Source organism: Rhinolophus sinicus, linkage group LG11 (assembly GCF_036562045.2).
Source record: "Rhinolophus sinicus isolate RSC01 linkage group LG11, ASM3656204v1, whole genome shotgun sequence".
Lineage (NCBI taxonomy): Eukaryota > Metazoa > Chordata > Mammalia > Chiroptera > Rhinolophidae > Rhinolophus > Rhinolophus sinicus.
The window spans coordinates 10,363,312-10,385,787 of NC_133760.1; the positions used below are offsets into that span (position 1 = coordinate 10,363,312).

Below are 22,476 nucleotides of genomic sequence, written 5' to 3' on the forward strand. Positions count from 1 at the left end.
AGCTTCGAGGTCACTGGGAATCTGGCAGGAGGGAGGCATGGGTTTAAACCAGGAAGTGGGTCTTGGAGGATGCTCAGGCACTGAGGAAAGGGGGGGGGGGGGCGAGGGCAGAAAGATGGCCGAGGGCAGGGCAGCGGGGAAGAAGCGCCCAGGTTGGGGGCGTGGCCGAGAGCAGAGCTGGGCTCCGTTGTTGCAGGGCCCCATCTGTGGAGGCTCTGAGAAGTTTGAACTTGATCTGGCCGGCCCCAGGGAGCTGTCCCGCATGTGATGGCTCGCACACATGTGCATCTCGTGACAATGTGCCTCGGACAACACGGACGAGTATGTGAGCGTGAGTGCAGTGCACGCACACACAGAGCCCTTCCTCCCCGTGTCTGTTCAGACACACTCTCCCTCACAGAAGCTCTCATCCCCAGGATCCTGTACCATTCAGGGCCGTGTCCCCCACCCCCCACCAGCGAGAGTATAAGAGCAGGCTGGGGACCCTCCCCCACCGGGGTGGGGTGCGGACTCATGTGGCATTCACAGACTTAATCCTCCGCAGTGAGGCCAGAGAGGCAGCATCTGTCACTTTCACAAACACAGGCAACGGAGTCTGGGAGAGACACACTCCACTTGCTCACAACCGCTAGAGAAGCGGACGCCTGCACCATGCAGCCCCCCAGGCCCAAGACAGAAACAGACCTTATGGCCCCCACACCAAGCCCAGACCTATCCACAGAGTCCCTCCCTGCATGAAAGCACACACACAAGTGCACACGCACGTACACACACGTGAAGCACAGCCCCTGACGTCCCAACTCCCCATATGCACAAGCACACACTCAGATACTTTGACTTTAAGCTCAGCTGCTGACATCCTAACCCCTTATTCACACACACACACACACACACACACACACACACTCTCTCTCCTTTTGACTTAAAGCACAGCTGTAGCCATCCCACCAGCCATACACACATGCCTACAAGCGGACTCACACACACACACTCAAACACACAGCCTCACGATCCACCAGAACCACCGTGGCCAGCGGTCAGTGAAAAATGACAGCCTGAATAGTGTGCGGAGGGTGGGGGGTTGCCCTGAGGCATGGGCCGCAGGTCACACAACAGGGGACACCGGACTCCCTTGAGGAGAGGGTCAGGCAGACCCTGAAAGGGCTCCATTGGTCTGGACGGTTCTGCCAGGTAAGGGAGATTCAACAAATGCAGGCCAGAGGCGGAAGCTGGCTAATGGCCGAGGCCGCTGATGGCCGAGATGGCTGGTCAGCAAGGAGGGGAGGCTCGACAATTGATGTGACTCGGGGCTGGACAAATGATGGCGCATTTGGCTGGAGCTGGCTGGGGGGCCATGGCCTAGAGGCCAGCCAGCCATTCTCGCCTCAGTGGGGAAGGGCCGGAGCGGCTGTTACCGCAGGGTGGGTTTCCCAGCCTGGCTCTGCCGTGCAGCTTGCCTGGTGCGTGTGTCTTGGGGTCTTTGTATGTGTGAGTGTATGTGCGTGTTTGTATGTGTGTGTGCACACACATTTATCTGCAACTGTCAGTGTACACCTACCTCCGTAGAACTTTGTGTCTTTGGGACTCTTGGTGTGCACACGCGCGTGTGTGCGTGGGTGTGTGTGTGTGTGTGTGTGTGTGTGTACGTGCTTGCCCACAAAGTGCTCAGGCCCTTCCCCGGACCCTGTGTGTCCAAGTATGCACACGCATGTCGGTGCACAGGGCCTTTTCTCGTTGTGAGATGCTGTGCGCTCTTCTGCGCTTGTTTCTGTTCGGTTTTTTTGGCATTAGAGTGAAGGTTGGGGTGAGGAAGAAGGGCTGGGTCCGTCCATGGACTCCCTGCTCTCCACGAGGCCATCTTTGTGCATCCATTGGAGCCTGTCCGGGTATCGGCAGGCGTCGGCTCGTGTGTGCCTGCTCCAGAGTTTGAATATCTGTGTGTCCACGAGGGCATCTCCTTCTGGACATGGCTGTGGGTGGGGCGGGCCAGAGCTGATGAGGGGCCATCGCCCTGCATCTCATCATCCCTCTGGAGAGGGTCACACAACCCATGCCGGGCCTGGCTGGGACCCAGCAGCGCCGCACGGTGCAGACCACCCCTCCTCCTCCTCCCCCCATGACCTTTGAGCACAGCAGCCCCAAATACATATTTATCAGAGGGGCTGTGAAGACCAGCCCCTCCCCCACCGCTCCCCTCAGGGCCCAGCCTGCCTGGCTGAGGAGAAATTAACCTTGTGACACAGGAGCTCGCTGATACCCCGGCCCCCTCCTCATCCACACGGCCTATGTGAGCATGGGTGGGTGTGTGAGACAGAGACAGAGAATAGGGACTCCAGGCTGGGAAGGCAGAACAGCCAGGGGAGGAGACACACAGGTGTACACGTGTCCATATCACCCTGACACACAAACATACTCTCCAAACTACAGAGGCTACATACGTCTCGAACAGATGCACAAGCAAATTTTGAAATAAATCGACATGCAGACACATACAGGGGTTCTGAAATAGACACACACACACACACAGGTTCTCAAACATGTGATAGACACGCGTCCATGTACCCTTGGTCAGAGCTCCTCCTACAAAACACGTAGCTACTAATGCCTGCAGATCCACACAGACATCTGTGCACGTGTCTCCAGAGATGCCGAAATGGACACACCAGATTTGGAAACACGGATGAGTAGAGACTCACGTACAGGTATGAAAGTCCAGATCCACGCGTGCACATAGGTACTGAGACTCACAGGGCAAGACAAATACCAAAACAGCAGGGTGCTCCTCGGGTGGAGGTTTTCTTCCAGCAGAAAACCTACAAACACAGATACTAGAACATGGTGGCACCCAGCCCACGTGCCCATGGTTGCACACAGGCCACGTTCAGAGGCCCCACAGGGAAGCCACACACGGTGACCAGAAAGGACACATCCTGAGTGATAGCACACAGCATCCCCCACTTAAAGCGAAATGAAAATGGGTAGATGCTCAAGTCTGAAAATGTTCACGGAATGAATTTACTCCTTATACAGGGACTGAGCTCTGTGTGAGCAGGCTCCTCTCAGAAGCAGGGAAACAGTGATTTACAGCCGGACCTGGGCCTTGCCCTCCAAGAGATCCGAGCCAATAGGATGGGTGCCGATCGGACCTCAGTGTATAGTTAGTTCTAAACCGTGATAACGTCTGGCAAGGAAAGGAACAAGGGGCCGTGGGAGGGGATCATGGGAGAACCTGATTTAGATTGGTGGGTCAGGTGTAACACCTCTGAGGAAGTGACATTTAAGCTGAGCGTTAGACACAATACACAGATTCTAAATGTGCACACACATCCCTCCCAAAATTCACGGAGGACACACAGGCATAAATAGTGCAGGGCACAGATGCCTCTGCCCCCACCCTGCTTTGCCTCAGTGCCCCTCCAGGAAACTCCTCTGGTGGGAAGTGGGGTCCCCTCGGCTGGGGCCCAGATGTCAGGGGCTGTGTTGAGCGGGGAGGCAGAGCTGCCTGGGACAGTCCAGGGGGCTTCACCAAGGAGGTGGCATGAGAAGGGTGGGTAGGGTCCAGAGGAAAAGGGGAGGCAGAGAGCTTTCTACCCCGAGGTCCTTCCTGTGCACAGGCAGGGAGTTGTGAGCAGGTGTGGATGTCACTGGACCCGTAGGTGTGTGGAGGGAGGGCTGCGAGAAGAGGCTTGACATGTCCGGGAAGGGCCGTGAGGAGGGACGTGACAGGTTGTGAGCCTGGCACTAATCAGGGACCCCTCAGAGTCTGGTGTGGAAGGGGAGCAGGAAGAGGAGGGGGAGGCCTGGAGGGAGGGGCTTACCTGTTCATTCTGGGGACCCTGGACAAGGTCTGGCCGGGGTGGGGGCACTGCCTTCCCCCGGCTCCCAGCCCCATCTTCTGGCAACTGGGCAGAGTCAAACAGGCGACAGCTTGCCCCCACGTGGAGATTTGCTGGGAGTGGGAAGTCAAGTGTTCTAGTCCCCCTGAGTGACCAGCAACATTCTGCTGTTTTCTGAGGCCTCCTGTGGCCAGGCCTGAGATGGGTGCCAGGGCACACGGATGAGCCAGCCCCTTCCCTGCCTCAGAGGAGTCCCTAGTTTGGGGAAGTCAAAGCTGACAAAGCCCTGTCAGGGATTGCAAGGCTTACTGAAGGTTTCTTGAGCTTATTCTTAGAGAATGAATGAGTCAGAAGGCCCCACAGGGTGTGTGGGGAAGGAGTGGGATGGAGCCTGGTTTTTAACGATGAAAGCACCCCTCATCTGCCGCGGCGAGAAATTCCCCCATCACACTCAGCTGAGAAGCCTTACATGAGCTGGCGCCCACCCGCCTGTTCAACTTCTACTCTTTTCTTCCAGCCTCTAAAAGCTCAGGCAACTCTGGCCTTCTTGCTCATCCTCAAACACACCAACCTTGTTCCTGCCTCAGGGCCTTTGCATCTGCTGTTTCCTTTGCCAGGAAAGCTCTTACCCCCATACTTCATTTGGGCTGCTACTTAAAACCTACCTTCCCCAAAGGGCCTTTCTGGAACTCTCAGTCTAAAGTAACATCTTATAACTTACCCCTTCACCTGATCTGTTTGTCATCTTAGCTCTGAAGTATATATTCTTGTCTATTGCATCTCTTCCTCCACTGGAAGGTCAGTGCTGTGAAGGCAGGGACTTTGTCTTATTCGTGGCTCTATCTCTACTAGAATGTGCTCAGCACACAGTAAGTAAGTGCTCATTGGGTCTGTGTCAGGTGAACAGGAGCCTCCAGGTCCCCTGTTGTCCTCGTTACCCATTGTAATGGTGAAGCTGGGCATCTGCTGCACTGAACAAGGGCGGAGGGAGCTCACCTCCCGGTGGCGTAGGGGTGTCGGCAAGCCAGACACCTCCTGCCTGAGCCTCGAAGCAGCCAGACTCCAAACGCGTCATCCTGGGCCTGTCGCTTCCCTCTGTCTCTCTCACCGTGCTTTCCTCACCCCAGTCAGCTCATCCTTGCCCCCCATCATCTCATCTGCTCACCCCCTACTGTTGTCCTTCCTCGCCCTCCCCCCAGCCATGAGGAAGGGGAGACCCCAGGCTGTGGAGTCACACATACCTGCTTGAGTCCCGTCCTGGCCACGTGGCGACAGGCAAATCACATCACTCCTTTTAAGCCTCAACTTTCCTCCTTGGCAAAATAAGGTTTTTTGTGGGGATGAAGAGTGATCGCATGTGAGACGATGATGCTAAAAATAACTGCTATTTATTGAGTACCTGCCAGGTGTTAGGCAATGGGCTGGACGCTTTGAACTTTTTTTTTTCATTAAAGAGAAATGGAGGGAAAAAGCCTGAGCATGGCATGTCCTCAGAGTGTCAGGCCTGGGACATGGTGCTGTGAGTGACAAAGGGAACATAACCCATCTGCCCGGAGCTTACTGTTCCAATGTGTGTTCGCACACGCACATACCTGCAGTACCACCCCCTTCAGTCGGTGGGGCTTGTGCCCTTGTCAGCAGAAGCCCCAAGGGACAGTGTGGAGGCCCCTGAGGCAGCAGCTCTCAGCTGAGAGCCAGCCCAGCCCAGGCCATCCCAAACTGCCCTTTACTAACCCAGTGGGAACCTCCGTTCTTCATAACTGGACTGTAGGGCCTACTTAGGGTCTGGCTGAGAATTGGCCTTAGGAAACGCTTACTGAATGAATGAATGAATGAATGAATGAATGAATGAATGAATGAATGAGTGAATGAATAACATATTTAACTAGATAACTTCATTGCATTTGTTCACCCAAGGACAGATTGGGTGAACAATCGCACCCTGTCCCTTCCCCTCCCGCTGCGTTCCCTCCAAGCCCCCTCACTCCCTCCTCACATACCCATTTGTGGCTGATAATCTGGTATCATTTCCGCTACTCACTTGCCCCTTTCGGTATCAGGTCCTCTGCTAAGTTGGTTATAAGCATGGTCTTGTTGACCCCTTATACCAGCGCTGTGAGACAGGTGTTATTATTATCCCCCTTTTATGTTTGAGCAAACTGAGGCTCAGAGAGGTGAAGTGACTTGCCCAGGGTCACACAGCTAGGCGGCGGCAGACCCGCTTATGGACCACCATGCCCTCCTGCCCCATAGAAGCGTGTGTTCTCTCTCTAGTCCTCCGGCCTGCATGCACACTTTGCTGTGCAGTTTTCCCCTCCCCACGGTGGGGTGGCACAACCCCGAACCAGGAACCCCCGCGTGGGTCTCAGTTCTATCACAACCAGCTGTTTGACTTTGAGAAAATCCTTTCCCTCCCTCTGGGCCTCAGCTTCCCCTCCAGCTGTTCCTCCAGTCTGTAAGCCCTCAGCCAGTTCCCTGAAGAGGCGACAGGGCATAGAATTCAGCTTGGTCCTACCCTGCCCTCTCTCATTGAGGAGAAACCAGAGGAGTAAGCAGCAGACTTCAGATTAATTCATGTTCCCGGGGCACTGGACTCGGCTGAGTTGAGACGCGGGGACAGAAGCCAAAGCTGGTTGGGAAAAGGAAGAGGGACAGAGAAGGGAGGGGGCTTACTGTGCATCCCCCGAGTGCCTAGCCACTGTCTTGCTGACACGGGGTTCCTTAGCCCCACTTTTTGCAATTGCACGTTAACTGTTGTGACACTTGTTCATTGTAGAAAAGATAGAAAATGCCAATATTCAAAAAGATGAGAAAAAAAAGCCACCATAATAATCCAGTTAAATGAAAAGAAAATTAGCTTCTTAATGTCTATCTTTCTGGATAGCTTTTTCCCAAACGGGAATATGCCTACAAGTTTACCCAAAGAATGTTTTAAAATTCAGATGCCTGGGGCCAAACTCAGAATTCTGACTTCTGCTTTAAATTTTTTTCTTTGGGGAAAAACGTGTGTGTGTGTGTGTGTGTGTGTGTGTGTGTGTGTGTGTGTGTGAGAGAGAGAGAGACAGAGACAGAGACAGAGACAGAGACATAAAAATGGGATCATGTGCTACATCCCGGTTTATAACCTGCGTTTTTTTTCCTTCCTAGCAATGGATTATTACCATCGCATCCTTATCAATGAATTTATTTCGAGCATATTTTCTAAACCTCCGCTGTCCTTTATGTGGCTGCTATGCCATCATTTATTGTACCAGACCGCAGTTGTAGGGCAGCTAGGTTGTTTTGTGGTGTTCCCCCTTATAATTATCCCCAGTTCACAGGTGAGAACACTGAGGCTCAGAGAAGTCCTTCACATGTGTGAAAAGCTAAGGCATGATCCAGAGGGACCTGGGGTGGCCTGGGTGCTGCGGATGGTTCCCAGCCTCACTCAGGGTGGGGCTGAGGGGCCCTGAGTGGAGGGAGGGGTTTGGGGAGATGTCCTCAGACAGAAGACATGCGATCTGTCAGAGGGGAGGCGGGTGCCTGAGGAGACCACCCTGTTCCAGGCCCCTAGGCCCAGGCATGCTGCAGGCCCGAGCACTGCCCCATGAGGCCCCCCAGCCCTCTCACTGCCTCCTTCCCTGAGCCCACTCGCCGCCTGCTCCCTCCTTCCCAGCTTATCAATAGGTTAAGTGGTCAGGTCAGCGATATTGACCATCTGATTAGGACCTTGTCAGATCAATCCCTGGCTCATCTCGTGGGCCTCCTCCCCTGCGAACAACACCCCCCACCCCCGCCTGCGCGTCTGCGTCAGGGAGCAGGTGGCCCAGGAAGCCTCTGCCCTCCCCACCACAGAACCAGGAGCCCTTTGGCAAGTTCAAAAAAGGTGAGAGCCAGCCTTGGCATCACCATCTCCTGTCCTGGTCCTGCCAGGTCAGGAGACCAGAGTGCCATCTCTGGTTCTGCCCCTGCCTTGCTCACCTGCCCCTGGCCCCCCAGCTCTGTGGGGACCCCTTGGGGCCCTCCATCCAGGTGCCAGTTTCCTGTTTCCCTCCTTGCATCCCGCTCTCTTGCTTGTGATCATTAAGTCTTATTTGTTCTGCATCCCAGTCCCTCAGAGTCTGCTCAGACGGAGCTGCCCCTCTTGGCTGTGTGACCTTGGGCAAGTGACTTCACCTCTCTGAGCCTCCATTTCCTCGTCTGTGTCTTGGGAATGATGCTCACCAAACAGTTGTGAGGATCCTGCGAGATCACACCCACAGAGCGACTGACCACCCCTAGAGCTCAGGAAACGTCGTTGGTCGCTCTCACTAAGGGCCACTCTGCTGAGCATCTCTGAACAAATGTGTGTGGGGCCAGTTGCTCGGTCCATCTGTCCCACAGTGCAGGTGTATGTGGGCAGTCTGTGTCTGTGGGCCCAAGGAGCACTGATCCTCAGGCCTGTCCCAGGGCCACACCCTGTGCTGGGTGATGCCGACGACCCCCAGAGAAGCCAGACCCCAGCCTACCCTCCAGGAGCCCGCAGTCTGGCAGGCGGGTGGCAGACAGACCCCAGGACACACAAACCGTTGTAGTGAGGAGAGCTGAGGGGCCAGGATCAAATACTGAGCTTTCTTTCCTTCTGCAGCGAGTATATCTGGTGGATCTTCTCCTTGCCTGTGGTGCAGCTGCAAGGCACATGGACCTTGGAGTCAGAGAAATCAGGGTTCAAGTCCCGGCTCCTCCTCTTCTTGAGTTGCGTCACGGTGGGCCAGCTGCTTCCCCTTTCTGTCCCTCAGAGTCCCCATCTGTGAAATGGGGAGAAGGCATCTTCTAAGCACTTGCCACCCCACCTCCTGCATCTGCAGGCACTGCTGGAAAGACGCCTCCAGCTCCCACAGGGCGGTCTCTCCCGTGGGAGAAGTTACCTACTTGGGAAAGGGGTCTGTCAGAGGGTATATGGGGGCCACCGGGCCGGGAGATGGGACGACGAGGAGAACTGGAGGCAGATGGGTGTGGGGGGTGCTGCCCGTGGACATCGCAGCAGCAGGGAGTAGAGGGCAGAGGCTAGTGGGGGGCCCTGCTGGAGGTGAGCCCCAGCATGGGTGCTGCCTGGGGGAAGACCGCAGCCCGAAGGCCTGTTTGACTCCTGGCCCCTCCGAGGACCCGGGGATTCCCCGCCACCCCGCCATCACTTACACCAATATTGACGGTTAATGCCGTGTTGCCACCGTGTTCAACACCCGGCGCGGCTAATTGTTTTGACTGGGAATCGGCAAGGCGATTAAACGCCATCGATTTTGCCCTGCGCGCTGCATCGATTTTTAAATTTCCTATTGATCCCGGCCCTAAATCTCCTTAACCAAGACCTCACCGTGGAGATGACAGCCGCTGATTAGCTCTGGGGCGGGGGTGGGGGGGAGCAGCCCCTGAGGGGGGAGAACCCCAGCTCCTCCCTCCCCCCAGGAACCAGGGGTCCTGGTCCCCTTCTGCCCCTGAAGACGGAGGCCCAGGTAGAGAGAGAACACTTGGGGGTGGAATTGGGTGAACCCCTTATTCCTATTACCCCCCTTTATCCTTTCCCATTTGGGCTTCTCTCTGGTCTCTCTGCCTGTGGTTCCCTCCACTCCTGTCTGTTCATCTGTGTCTTCCCATCTCTTCTCTTTCCTGTCTGTCTGTCCATCCGTTTGTTCATCTGTCTCCGCTGTCTCAGTCTGTCTTTTACTCTTTCTCTTTTCTCTTCCTGAACCCCAGTCCTGCCTCCACGAATTCCTTGTGTCGTTGACTGGTCCTGGGCCTCATCTGTGCCTCCAGATTTGCTGTGAGATAGAAAAGTGCTCTGCCAAACGTCAAGGTCCCTGGTGGTCCTGCTCGCCCCCTCGGACTTCCCATCCCAAGAGTACACCCACAGGGCCACACAGATGTCAGCTTTCTGGCTGTGTGACCTGACCCACAGGGCTCACCCTCTCTGAGCCACAGCTTCCGATGTTGCTCACTGTCTGGTGGCAAGGTTTCCCTGCAATCCTGTCTCCTCTGGGCAGTGTGGCCCTCACCTACAGTCCTCTTCCCTTCTCTGAATACTCACAGCAAACAGGGGCAAGGGTGGTCTTTGTGTGGGTTCAGGCAGCTTTCCCAAGAAGACTACATTCCCAGGAGGCAGGAAACTGGGTTTCAGGAGGAGATACACAGGCCGCAGCTCTCTTAACCAGCTCTGCGCCTCACTGAGGTACGCAGCATCCCGGGGAAGTCACGTCGCCTCGCCTGTCATGTCTGCAGAGTGGGGACGATGCCAGCCGTCCCTCTGCCTTCCTGCGGGGCTGTGGAGAGGCTCAGCAGACACTTTGTGGGGTTTGTGGGGACGGCTCTCCACATGTCCTGTCTGCCCTTCTGTCTTCTCCGTCTGCTACGCGGTGTGCAGTGGGACCTTTGCAAAGACAAACTGGGTCGTGTCCCTGCCCTCAGCTGATTTGACCAGGCCCTGATGGGTCAGTCCCTGCTGTCTCTGCAGCCTCCTCCTTCCCACTTCTCTCTCTGAGCCTGGGGCAGGCAAAGGCCCGACGATTTCTTTCCTCCCATTCTCCCCTCTGCCTGACTGAAGTTGATTTGTCTGCCAGGCTTGGCTCCGGGCTTGTGTCCTCCCTACGTCTTCCCTGACCTCCCCTGGGATTTCCACAGCACCCTCTGCCTACCCCCACATGTTGGCATCGGCTCTATTTGGTCTCCCCAGCTTGCCTACGAGCCCCCAGCGGACAGGGCAGAGACCTTGTCTAATCCATCTCTGAACCCTCCACACTTGGTCCAGAGCCCAGCTCAGGGAAGACTGAGTATTTGCTGATTAACCCAATGAATAAATGAAGGAACAGATACACAGGACAGAAACATCAGCGTGACTTTTATTTGCATCTCCCCATCGCACACTGGCACCTAATGATGAGTAACCCTTAGATTTCTTTCTCATTTGATCCTCCTGGAATTCCTTTGTGATACATAGTTTGTTAATTAATTCCTTTATCCATTTATGCATCCACTCAATCACCCACCAGGTGCTTATTGAGCATCCTGCCTTTGCTGGCCCCTCTGCCAAAGGCTGAAACTGGAAGACACAGTCCCTGCCCTTTAAGGAGCTTCCAGTCTGATGGGAAAACAGATGTTCCACAAGGGCAGGCCGCAGGACACCCATTTATGACATGGGAACCCTGAGGCCCAGAGCCCAGCAATGACTACTGAAGGCAGCAAGCGGCTGGCAGGACCTGACTCCACGTTCACCAACTTGTGGCCCCTGATGTGTGACAGGAGCAGAGTCCCTCCACTCGAGGAGTGCCTCGTCCTGCATGGGGCGGGGACACTTCACAAATTCCCCAGGATGCTGATGACCTTCTGCTCTCTCTCCAGGTTCTCGACTGGACCGGGTTGGTGGCCTGAATGTATTAGCTTCGCTGTGTCTGCTCAAGAGGTAAGGGCCATGGGCCCAGAGCTTTGCTAGTTGCTGTGCGCTGGGTCCCGTTTCCTCTCGGAAGCCTCTGCTTTCCCATCCTCTCCCCTGTCCCCCCTGGGGGGGTGCTGTCCTGCCTTCCTGCCTCTTGCCTTCCATGAGGTTCGTCTGATTGATTTGTGTTTTCATCCTCTGTGTGTCCTGTGGGTTTCTGGCCAAACCAGTGGTTCTGGGCGTTGGTGACCATGGGGGTTTCTGCTGAGTGTTGGGGCTCAGTAAGAGAGAGAGGGGGTAACCTGGTGGCTGACACCACACTGGGGCTCAGTCTCTTTTCTTTCCCTTCCTAACTGCAAGTAACTGGGGACCGTCAGAGCCTCCAGCCCTCATCTGTAAAAGGTAGTGGGTAGTAATAACAGAAGCCACCGGAAGTGCTGCCCTGAGGTTGGAAGCCCAGTGAGGTCATTCCAGTTTCAGCTCTGGACTCGTGCCAGCTGTGTGATCCGCACTTTCCCCTTCTGTCAAAGTAGGGTAGTAACAGTACCCACCACCCAGGATGTGAGGATGAGAGAAGGAAGTTACTCCATGAAAGCGTGTAGCCTCGGGAAACAGGAGCTCGATATACAGCTGGAAGTTCCCCTGAACAAGCAAGGGTTCGCGAGGCCCTTCACTGGAGCCCACTGAGACCCCCAAACAGGGGCAGGGGTTCTCCAGCCGCTTGGCCCCTCAGGAAGCAGGGGCTCTGGGCATCTGCTCTGGTGTTTGCTCCACTCAGTTTGGTGAGGCCCCAGCAGTGAGCATCTGGGTGGGGGCAGGGCCTGTGGCGTGGGACACCCATGCTGTCATCCCAATTCCAACCAGAGCAGATTAACCTGCAGCCTCAGGACCCTGGGGAGGCCGCTGGTTGCCCTCATAGGCCTCCTACCCCGGGTCCTGGCTGCGCCAGGTGTCACAGACTCACTCAAAGAAGAGATGAAACTAGTCCTGGGTTTGCAACCTGGCGTGGTAGGGGCCATGGTGGACTGGAAAAGGCATAGGGAGGGGCTGCTTTTCAGCGTCACTGACTGTCCCCATGCAGAGATGCAGGGACACAAGGTCCCCCATTTGCCTTTTTCAAAAGAAGCCAGAAATCCAGACTTTTATGTGAAATCTCCCAATTTTGAAGTGTTGGCAACTAATGCAGTTTCAAAAATCCCCATGTGGTCCAAACCACACGTTTCAGGCAGCCTTTGGCTCATAGATTTCTAGTTTCACAACTCTGAGTATAGACTTTCTCCCAGGAAAACACACCCTTATATACCCAACTGTGCTCCAGCCTCAGGAGGTTCACAGCCTCCCTGAGACACATCCATGGGCCCCTTGTAACTGGTAAGAATGTCAGGGTCTGGGGACAGGATGCATGCTTTCTCCAGGGAACGGAATTGTAGCTTTCCCAGAAACGCTCGTCTCTGATGCTCTTGACGTTGAAAAGAGGATCCAGGAGCTTCCAGGTTGTAGAATTCGTTTGGGGGCTAGAGGCTGGTTTTGAGGAATGCCTGAAGGTTGGGCTAAAGGAACAGAGGCAATGAAAAGGAGCCATGCTTCAGAGTTGGTGGAGGTTGCAGTCAGGGCTATGATTTTAGTCCTTTGTGTTCACACCGATGTTTGTTCAGTATCCAAGTTTTCATAGACACACAGGACAGAGTTGGGAACGTGAGCCAGAGCTGTTACAGCCTAATGAGGAAACTGACAGCTGTTAGGGGCCATGTATGTGCCAGGGTCTGTTCTGGGCATTTTGCATTTAACCCTCACTGCAGCCCTGTAAAGTGGATGTTAGTCACCTGTTACAAAAGAAGGAAACTGAGGCACAGAGAGGGGTGGCTGAGCAAGTAAGTGGTGCAGGCAGAGTTTGAACTGGGGTCTGCCTGAACTTCAAGCTCTCGTTCTTCCCGCTCACCAAAACCCACCCCAGGTTTTGGAATGTCCTCAGGGAGGCCAATCACTGTGCTGTGGGCGGAAATTTGATTCGGCAGAACACCTGAAGTTTTACTTGGCTCCAACTTTGGTAAATTTATCAACGAAGGGTTGGGTAATACTGGGGTAACTTGTCGCTTTTTTGATAGAAACTAGAGACAAATCTACAACAGAGAGCTGTTTGGCTGAGGGAATCTGTAAACTGGCCTTGAAGGCTATGGCCAAAATATCTGAGTGGTTCAAGTTCATCCTCACAGGCAGACATGCTTGAAGGAGGCCACACTCTTCTAGGTCTCTCATTTTGTTATAACTACAACAAACATCGCCCCACCCCCACTGTCTACATAGCTTCTTTTGGAAGGTGAGTGATTCCCCAAACGTGAATGGAACAGGCCTTCTCAGAGTCCTGATTGGAGCTGGAGCCTGGAACCCCAGGGTGAATGAGATCCCCCCAACCCTGGAGGTGCTGGGTCGGCCTCTGGTCCACCTGCCCCCCTTCACTCCCTCTGGCTCTTCCTCCCACGCTGGCCAGGCCCTTCTCCCCCTCTTGGTTGGGTTCCCTCTTCTGCCTCCCTCAGATCTCTATTTAAGGCTCCCTGAGTCCCCCCATCTGGCTGGATTGCCCCCCATTCTTCCTTCCTGAGCACTGTTACCATATCTGATCATATGTGTAGTGTCTCCCCATAAACTTCAGGGCAGGGTACTTCTCTATTTGTCTAACACACGCACACCCAGCCCCTGGCACAGTGTAAATGCGCAGTAGGGATTTATTGAATGAATAAGTGAGCACACAGACACACAAACCCGTATCCACCCATTTATTCCTTCAGCCAACATTTCCTGGGGTTTCCTGTGTGCCTCAGTCTGGTGATGCCGAGGAGAAGTGACCTGTGTGGGAGGTGGGGAGACGGGCACAAATGCTACTACCTCGAACCGTCAGCTCTGCCAGGTGCTGGGTCCGGAGAGTGGGGTTTCATAGACCCACCTGGGGGGCTTCCGCAGTCTTTGGGAGGAGAAAGTGGTAAGGGGGCTCCTGAAGGGTTAGGAGAAGCCACGGAATAAGTTCACATGAAGAGGTCACATTGGGCACCGTGGCGTGGCCAGCTGCTGCCCACGGGGCATCCGAGGCCCCCAGTGCTGGGCAGGAATGGGCTGTACCCCCACCTCGTCTCACCCTCTCTTCTGTCCTGTTGTCCTTCCACAAAAAGACTTGGTAGCCTTTGCTATGGACCAGGCCCTGGGTCACAGGTGACTCAGACGTAGTACCAGGGTGTGCCCAGGTGCCCGCAAACCCCAAGGGATCTGGGGTGCTTCAGAAGCAGGAGCTTAGCTGTGGGTGACAGGCTTCCATTGCTGGGTCTGGTGAGGTGATTTGGAGAGAACCCAGGGCTACACAAGGAGAAGGGACATTGAGCTACAAGGTGGGCACGTCCTCCCTCGGTGGAGAGGGTGGGTGTGTCGTGGGGTGCCCCAGAATTGGCCTGCGAGGCAGCGCAAGTGTTCTGCAGACAAAAACCAAGAAGCCAGTAGGTGGGGTCAGGGACTTGCCGAGAACCCCAGGCTGTGAGCCACCCTTAGGTTTTGCCTCAGTCTGGGCTTTGGCAACACGATTAGGGCGTGTGCTCTTACAGATGTGGCTGGGGGATGAGGCGGGCGCTGGAGCTGCAGTGTGGGGGTGGCTGTGGGGCGGGCCCCACAGGGATGGTCCATGAGGTGGAGCTGTGTGGAGCTTCAGGCAGGGCTGTGCTGCTACAGGCGTGGTGGCAAGGCTGCAGGCAGTGGCACTTCTCAGTGTGGAATCGGGATGTGAGGGGCTGTTGCCGGTGTGGGGTGTTGCGAGGTGGCAAGAGATCACTGGATCCTTTGGCTGCCTTTGCTGTCCCTGGGTGGGTGGAGACAGCTGTCACCCACCCAGGACCGGGGAGTGTCTGTCAGCCGTGGGGTGGGGAGTTACAGAGGTGGAGAAGGGAACAGAGGCTCATATCTCTTAGCAGCTTCGGAGACCGATGGGTCCCTGGGATCCCTGACAGTCCCACGGTAAATGAAGGCCGAAGTGCCTGCCCACTCTCCTGGCAAGCATGGAGCCTCAGGGGCTGACAGTTACTTGGTCCACATAGAGGGCACTGATGGGCAGAGGGCAGGCCAGGAGTCCAAGCCCACTGGCCCTGGGTACAATGCCCTCACCCCACCCCCGGCATCATCAGGCTGCCAGGCTCCCACTGCCCCGCTGGCCTCTGCTGGCCTCTGCCTCTGGTTTCCTTCCTCTCCTTTGCCTTGCCCGGGGCTTCATGCCGCCCTCTTCTCTTTCCCTTTGCTTGGTCTTCGTCTGTGCCTTGGCCTCTCCCGTCCACCCTCCGTGCCTCCTTTTGCTCTGAGTCGGGGTCTGTTTCCAGTCTTGCGTGGAAGGTGTATATGGGTCCATATCCAGCTTTCTGCCTCCAGAGAGCGCTGAACGGATTTGTGGGCTTGGTGGGGGTGGAAGGGGGTGAGGAAGAGAGAAGGGAAAAGGGTGCTGGAGGAGAAAGCAAGAAAGGAAATGCCTACCCTAGGGTGGCTTCTGAGGCCGTGCACAGCCATCTGCCCTGCTGGGGGTGGGGGTGGCATGTGTGGACAGAAAGGCCAGAGAGGTCATCTGAGAAAGGGGAGTCCGGAAGTACACCAGGCAGGGTAGAGTGGGAGTGAGAGACTCAGGGAGATGCAGAGAGCACCCCACGACAGAGAATGCCTGGAGAGAAAAAACAACTGAGCTGAGCAGACAAAAGAGACAGAGTTAGCAAAAAGCCCCGCGGGGAGAGCACAGGAGGAGACTCAGAGACACTCAGAAAGAAGCAGAGAGCCGTGTGAGTGTGTCCGCATGGGAGCCAGCTGTTGAGAGATGGAAGCCCCCAGGTTTGGGGTGGTAGGGGCAACCAGAAAGAGCTGGACAGAGGAAGGTGGGCCTGACTGAGGCAGGAAGGATGTGTCCCACCCTGGTGTCCAGGGGCCGCACACTTCACCAGGCTGCTGTGCTGGGCAGTATAAGGAATGTGGCCGAGGCCCTAGTGTGTGGCATGTATGTGAATGGAGAGGGTGCAGGGAGTGTGGTAGGAGGGTGCACTGCTCCCAGCTGCCCAGTGTGCTCTGTCCCTCCCTGCTGCTGCCCAGCACCTCCCCTGTCTGTCTATTTGGTCCCCTCCCTGCCTGGGAAGGGCTTGGGCACCCCTGACTTGGTTGTGGGGTAGGGGGGAGAAAGCTGTGTGTCTGTGTGCACTGGTGTGTGTGTGCATGAGAGAGAGAGAGAGAGAGAGAGAGAGAGAGAGAGAGAGAGAGAACTCTGGACTTAGTACCCCTTCAGTCCCTCTCTAGGTTTGCTGTCTTAGACTCTCCTGCTTGTCAACTTCCCTCCACCTACAGCTGCATGTCTCTCAGGCCCTTCTCACCAGCGTCTCTCACTTTCCCTGTCTCTCTCTGTCTCTTGATCTCACCTCATTCTCACTCATTCTTTCTGTTCCTCTCTGTGTATTGCTCCTGTTTTCTCCCCATCCATGCCCCTCTCTCTCCCTCCCTCCCTCCCTCCCTTCTTCTCTTTCTACTCCCACCCCTCCTGTTTTCTACTTCTCCCAGGCTCTGGCTCCCATTCTCTTTATCTGCGCCTTCTCTGCGTGGCTCCATCACTGGGTTTTCAGCTCTGTCGCGTTCCCGCTCTCCCTTGTATCTCTTTCTATCTCTCTGGTCTCTGCTTCTGTGTCTCTTAATCTGGTCCTCCCGTTTGCCTTCCTCTGCGTTTTCTCTCCGCCTTGCCTCCTGGGTCTGTGCCTGTCTCTTCTGGTCTCTTTCATCTTCTGTCTCTCTCGTCCGTCTCTCACACTCTCTGTAGGTCTCTTCCCCATCCCTTGTCTCTCCAGGTCTCTGGCTGTCCATCCCTGCCTCTGTGTGTGTCTCTCTCGCTCCCCCTCCCTTCCCCCTTTTTTCTGTTTCTAACACCCACACTCACATCCTACCTCAGGAGTAATTGCTTTTGTCTGGGTTGGACTGGACTTGTGGTGGGGGGAGGGCGGGGGGAGCGGGTGGCGCTGGGGGGGTTGGGAGGGACGGAGGTCGCTTACTGGAGTTGAGGTGGCCTCTGCCAAAGCAGGGGGTGCTGAGGAGCAGAGGTCCAGGCGTCCAAGGGGGAAGGCGGAGGGCCCTGGGCCTGTCCTGGTAGGGGTCTGGGTCTCTGGCAGGGAATGGAAAAGGCAGGCAGGCCCTTAAATGCGGATTTGGAGGCGATGTAGCCAAAAAACGGGCTAGCCAGCATCGCAGTGGCAGCCTGTGCTGCCTTGAACCCTTCCCCACTCAGAGACCGCCCCCCAAAACCATCATGTGCACTGAGTCACCATTGTACACATGGGGACACACCCAGAGCTTCCAACCCACTCGTCAAGACCCACTCACCCACCGGCACACGGGGAGAAGGGGAGTCACGTAGACACACAGAAAGCACTCGGGGTCCCTGACACTCATAGAGAAAGGGCCTCTGATTGTGCAGACACCACCACACCTACAGCTGCCCACTGACACGGGCACAGAATCCACACACACGGACACATGGGGACTCGCCCCAGTCCCGACACTTACAGAAATATCCACGCTCAGACATACTGGTGCAGGCTCGCACACGCCAACACACAGATTTCCTGAAACGCAGGAACACGCAGCCACCACATTACCTGGGGACGGGGTCACTGCTCCCAGGGGTATGTCCACACTTCCCTGGGGTACACACAGATCTTCATTCAGATGTTTGGGGACAACCAGAGTGGGGGACCCACTCATGGAAGTACACACCGAGCCCCCAAGTGCCCTGGGACACACCCACAGGCTGGTGGTCACAGAGACATGACTCAGTGTCTGAGACACTCGGGGACATATAGTGCCAGAGTCCCACAGCAGGACTCAAAGGCACACAGACACCCAGGCACACAGGGGACACGCGCACACCCTCCACATATGGCAACTCACAGCACAGCCCTCCCCTGGAACTTCCTGTCTGAAGCCTCAGCACCCCCACATGTGCGGGCCAGGCTCTGGAGTGAGGCCAGGCAGCTCTGCCCACAAAGCGCCAAGGACGGGGCAGCCATGCGCTCTGTGGGTGGGCAGCAGGGGGGCTGCCCCGCTCTTCCTGGCATCCACTCACCCTAGCTTACCTGTCAGGCCTTCTCCTGCCCCATGGGCTCAGGACTGTCTCCCCAGCCCCCCAGGTGACCCCTGCCCTCCTCCCAGAGGTCCATCCTTCTCATGCCTTCAAAGGGCCCCATCTGCCTGAGCTGCTCCCAACTAGGGAGATCCCTGCTTTCTCCCGGGGGACTGTCCCTCAATTCCTACCAGTCTCCTTCCCTGCCAGTGGGACCCCCATCCCCGTCTATACCCTGCCCACTCCCATACTCACCCCCTTCCTGGCTGTCCAAGCTCTCAGCCTCCCTAAGCTCTCCTGCTGTAGGGGGTGGTGATAGGGGTGGGGGCTGGCCCCTCTGCGGCGTGGGTAAGGGGTACCTGGGGGTGGGGGGCCTGGGTGCGGCTCCGGGAAAGGGAAGCAAGGCAAGCGGGGAGAGAGAGGCAAAGGCAGGCAGGCAGCCAGCCGGCTTTATATCCCTGCCGTATTGATCCACCATGTCACAGCCCGGTCGATAGGCAGCAGAGAAAGAGGGAGAGGGGCGGGGAGGTTTGGGGGAGGGCAGCAGGACCCCTCTAGTCCTTGGCCGATCTGGGGGCCTCCTTGGCAGACTGTGGGGGCATGCACCAGCCCCCCCCCCAGAAAGAGGCCTGCTGTATCTTGCCCCTCTTCCTCTTCGCTGTGGCCCTCTCCTTGAGAGCCACCTTCGTAGAGGAAATTTAAGCAGATTTGCCCATTTCTTTCTGTCTCTGGCAGTTCTTCATCTCTCCTGGGCATGGGTGAGGGGGCTCAAAGCTGTTCACTGCCTCAGCTCCCCTCTGCTCTCCGTAGTCCGGGACGGGCAGGTGTGAGGCCTTGAGGCAGTGCCGTGTTCGATCTGGGACAGACAGGAGCACAAATGCTCCTTCCTTGCTGTGTGACCGTGGACAAGTGAGAAAACCTCTCTGAATGTCCTCTTCTCTAGCCACCACTAGCCAGGTGCTCAGGAAGGCCCTGTCCACATCGGTTTCCTGCCCTTTCTGACTTGAAGTTCCACTTCAAGCGGTTCCAGGCCGGGGCTAGAGACAGCCCTCATTTAGAATTTCTTTCTCCTGGTCCCCCGACCCCAATGGTCTGAGACAGAAACCTCAGCCTCTCCTCTCCTGGGCCTCCTCTTCCCTTCCTGTAGAACCTGTCCCCAGCTAAGCCTCCCCAGATCTGGGCAGGGAAAGGAGGGATGTCTCCCTAGGTAAGAAGCGGGGAGGGAGCCGCTCCTGGATGGTGCTGAGACCCCTGGGGCTGGGCTTCTACCCTGGACCCCAACCCTGGCTCTGTCTCCCCTCGCTGAGCCTCAGTTTCCCTTCTATCCCAATGATCCTGCCCACTCTCAGAGGTTCCACGTGGCTCCGGGATCCACAGGGATTGGTGCAGATGGGAGGCAGGGCCATCAGAGTATGAAGCCAGGGCCAGAGGGGTGCCTGCTGCCCCCCCTCAGCCGGGACTGCCTGGGTCCCAGGTGTTCTCCCCCAGCCCCCAACTCCCCGGGGCTCCAGTTCTTTGTCTGTCCAGATCCTCCGCCCCTCCCAGCCCAGCCTCTGAGAGGTTGAGGAATCACCTTAGCCTTGACCTCAGGGGGAGGGCACAGGAGGGACAGGCGGGCCCCACCCCCACCTCCTGCCCATGGCCATCCCCTCAGCCCCTCTCCTCCCACTTCCCTGAGTACCCGGCGCACCCCCACCCCAGTGTTGTCAGGGCTGCTGTTCCCTTTGTTTGGAAGGGGGAGGGGAAGAGCCAAGCGGAGGGGACTTGGCTTGACCCCCGACCTCTCCCCTTCCCTCCTCCCATCTGGGTCCCCAGGGGCACAGAGCCCCCTTGACGGACAGTTCTGACCATCAGCCAAATGGCTCTGGGAGTGAGCAGGGGGCCAGGTAAGGGGGAGGGGAGGAAGGCCTGGCCCGGACCCTGAGCCCATCAGAGGGGGGCGTGTTTCATGGGTGTTTCTTGAGCATCAAGGGGAGATAGGTACCCACGTGGGCAGGCCCTGGGGGAAGCCTGACTGCACTGGGGGATGTGGAGGCAAAGTGGGGCTCAGCTCAGAGCCAGCAGCTCTGGAAGCCCTGTGGGTAGGGGCCTGGCCTGGGCTGACACCCCCACCCTGCCCCCACCCAGCCTGCGGCATTGGGAGTGCAACGAGTTTAAAAAAAAAAAATTAAAAGAAAAAAAATAACAGGAGCAGGAGAAGCTGGGGGAAAAAATATATAAGAAAAAATATAATAAGAACTAAGCGGTGGCTGCAGGAGAGAGAAAGGGCAGGAGGCAGGGAGGGGGGCGCAGGGGGGAGGGCGGCTGGGCCCTGGTCGCTGCGGAGGCCCGGCCGCCGGCCTCTGCGCTGAGCCCTCCGCGTCCCCCCTGCCGGCCCCCTCCAGCCCCGATCGATCCAGTTTCTTGGCAATAAAGCATTTTTATTGTCAGCTGCCCTGAATGCCAAATGTGAGCCTGGTCCTGCTCCCCCCCAACCCTCTTCCTCACCACCCCTCCCCCAGCCCTCCTCCACCCCCTCCCTGCCACCCCCACAGAATCAGCTTCGTCTATCACCAAGACCCCCTCCTCTTCCTCTTCACCCATGTCGGCTGCAGTCCCTTGCAGCCGCAGCAATCCACCTAGCCCCCTCCTCAGCCAGGCCGCTGGGTACCCTCGCTGGCCCCAACCTGCAGGGGAGCTGAAAGGTGGGTTCTGGAGGAGTGGACTGTGGGGCACAGAGATGGACAGGAGGACGGCCGGCTTGGGCAGGCAGGGAGAAGATGGCCACAGGTTGAGGGAGGCATGGGCCGAAGTCCCGAGAGCAGAATCCACCTGCAGTAGCAGCTGGCTGGGGACAAGGACAGGTTGGGGAAGGCAGGCCACCTCCTCTGGCCTGCCCCGTTATTGGCTACAGCCTCCAGGGCCTGCCCTACCCCTTCCACCCCGGACTTGGCTCCTGTCTCTGGGAGGCAGCGAGGGCGCCATAGGCTGGGGTCGGACCCCTTTCCCACTTACCCACTCAATTCAGCCCAGCCTAAAACGGACCATTCAGGGTGGGGGACAACGCCACACACCCCACAGGACAACTGTTGTGAGGGCCAGAGGTGAGGGTATTGGGAAGCAATTTCCAGAGACTCTGATGGCCCTGCCCGGCTTAACTTCCTCCCCCTCTTTCTCTTCTCTGTCCTTCTCTTTGTCTCTGCTTTTCTCCCTCATGCGCTGCTGTCTCTTTTTTGGCATCTCACTGTCTCTGTCTCTGTGTGACTAGACTCTCTCCTTTATTGCTGCCTCCTCCTTCAGTGACTTGAGAACCCTACACCGTTCTCTGCTCTCCCTGATGGTCTCGCTATTCTCTCCCTACACCCCTCTTTCTCTGCCCTGCTACATGCTTTCCCCTCTGACTCTCTCCCCTGCCTGCTCCCCACCTCCCTGTCTCATTCCAAGTCTCTCTTGGTGTATCCTCCTCCTGCAGCTGTGAAAATAAACAGAGGCCCAGGTCCTGGGACCGTCAGCAAGAAGTGCAGAAAAAAGGTCTCAAGCCCCTCTTCTCCCTCCTCTTGGAGGCACCAGTGTCGGGGGGAGTTAGAACTCGTTACACCTGCATAGATAAAGCTGGAGGACCGGGGGTTGGGTCCCATCTGTCTGCCGCCAGTAGGATGTGTGGCTTTGCTCAAGTCATTTGCCTGTGCTGAACCCCAGTTTTTATCTGAAAAAACAAGCTGCTTAGATGGCTTTTATGGCCCCTCCTGTGTAAAACCTGTGCCTTGATGGGCCAGAGTTCTCTCAGGCTCTGGGAAAGGGAGTACAGGGGTCAGGATCCTCTTGCTGGGGAGTACGGTCACCCCTCCATCCAGGTGCCCCTACAGTGACATCTCTAGGCTGCAGGCCTGCCCTCTCACCTTCCCCTGGCAGCTTGGGGAGGTAATGCCAGAAAAAGCGTAGGATGCCAAGACTTCCTCTCAGGCTCAGCAGGGGAGTGACCCGACCAGGGTCATGCTTTAGGAAGTCGGGGAGGGCATAGATTCAGGGCACTAGGTCCCACCTCCATTGTCAGTTCTGGAGGGCAGGGGTGTGTCACTTGTCCCTAGCTCAGTGTCTGAAACAGGGATGGGGCTTAAGAGATACCTGTGGAGCAAGTGAGGGAGCAAAAAACAGCCCGTATAACGGTT

General features: G+C 56.6%; 1 protein-coding gene across 1 annotated transcript in view; it reads left to right on the top strand.

Annotated features, from left to right (window-relative positions):
* Nucleotides 1-22,476, top strand: part of POU2F2 (POU class 2 homeobox 2) — a 70,831-nt gene that overhangs the window by 4,890 nt on the left and 43,465 nt on the right. The window contains exon 2 of the mRNA XM_074314251.1: nucleotides 11,187-11,247. The gene's annotated coding sequence lies outside the window, so the exon portion shown is untranslated. The remainder of the gene's footprint in view (nucleotides 1-11,186; nucleotides 11,248-22,476) is intronic.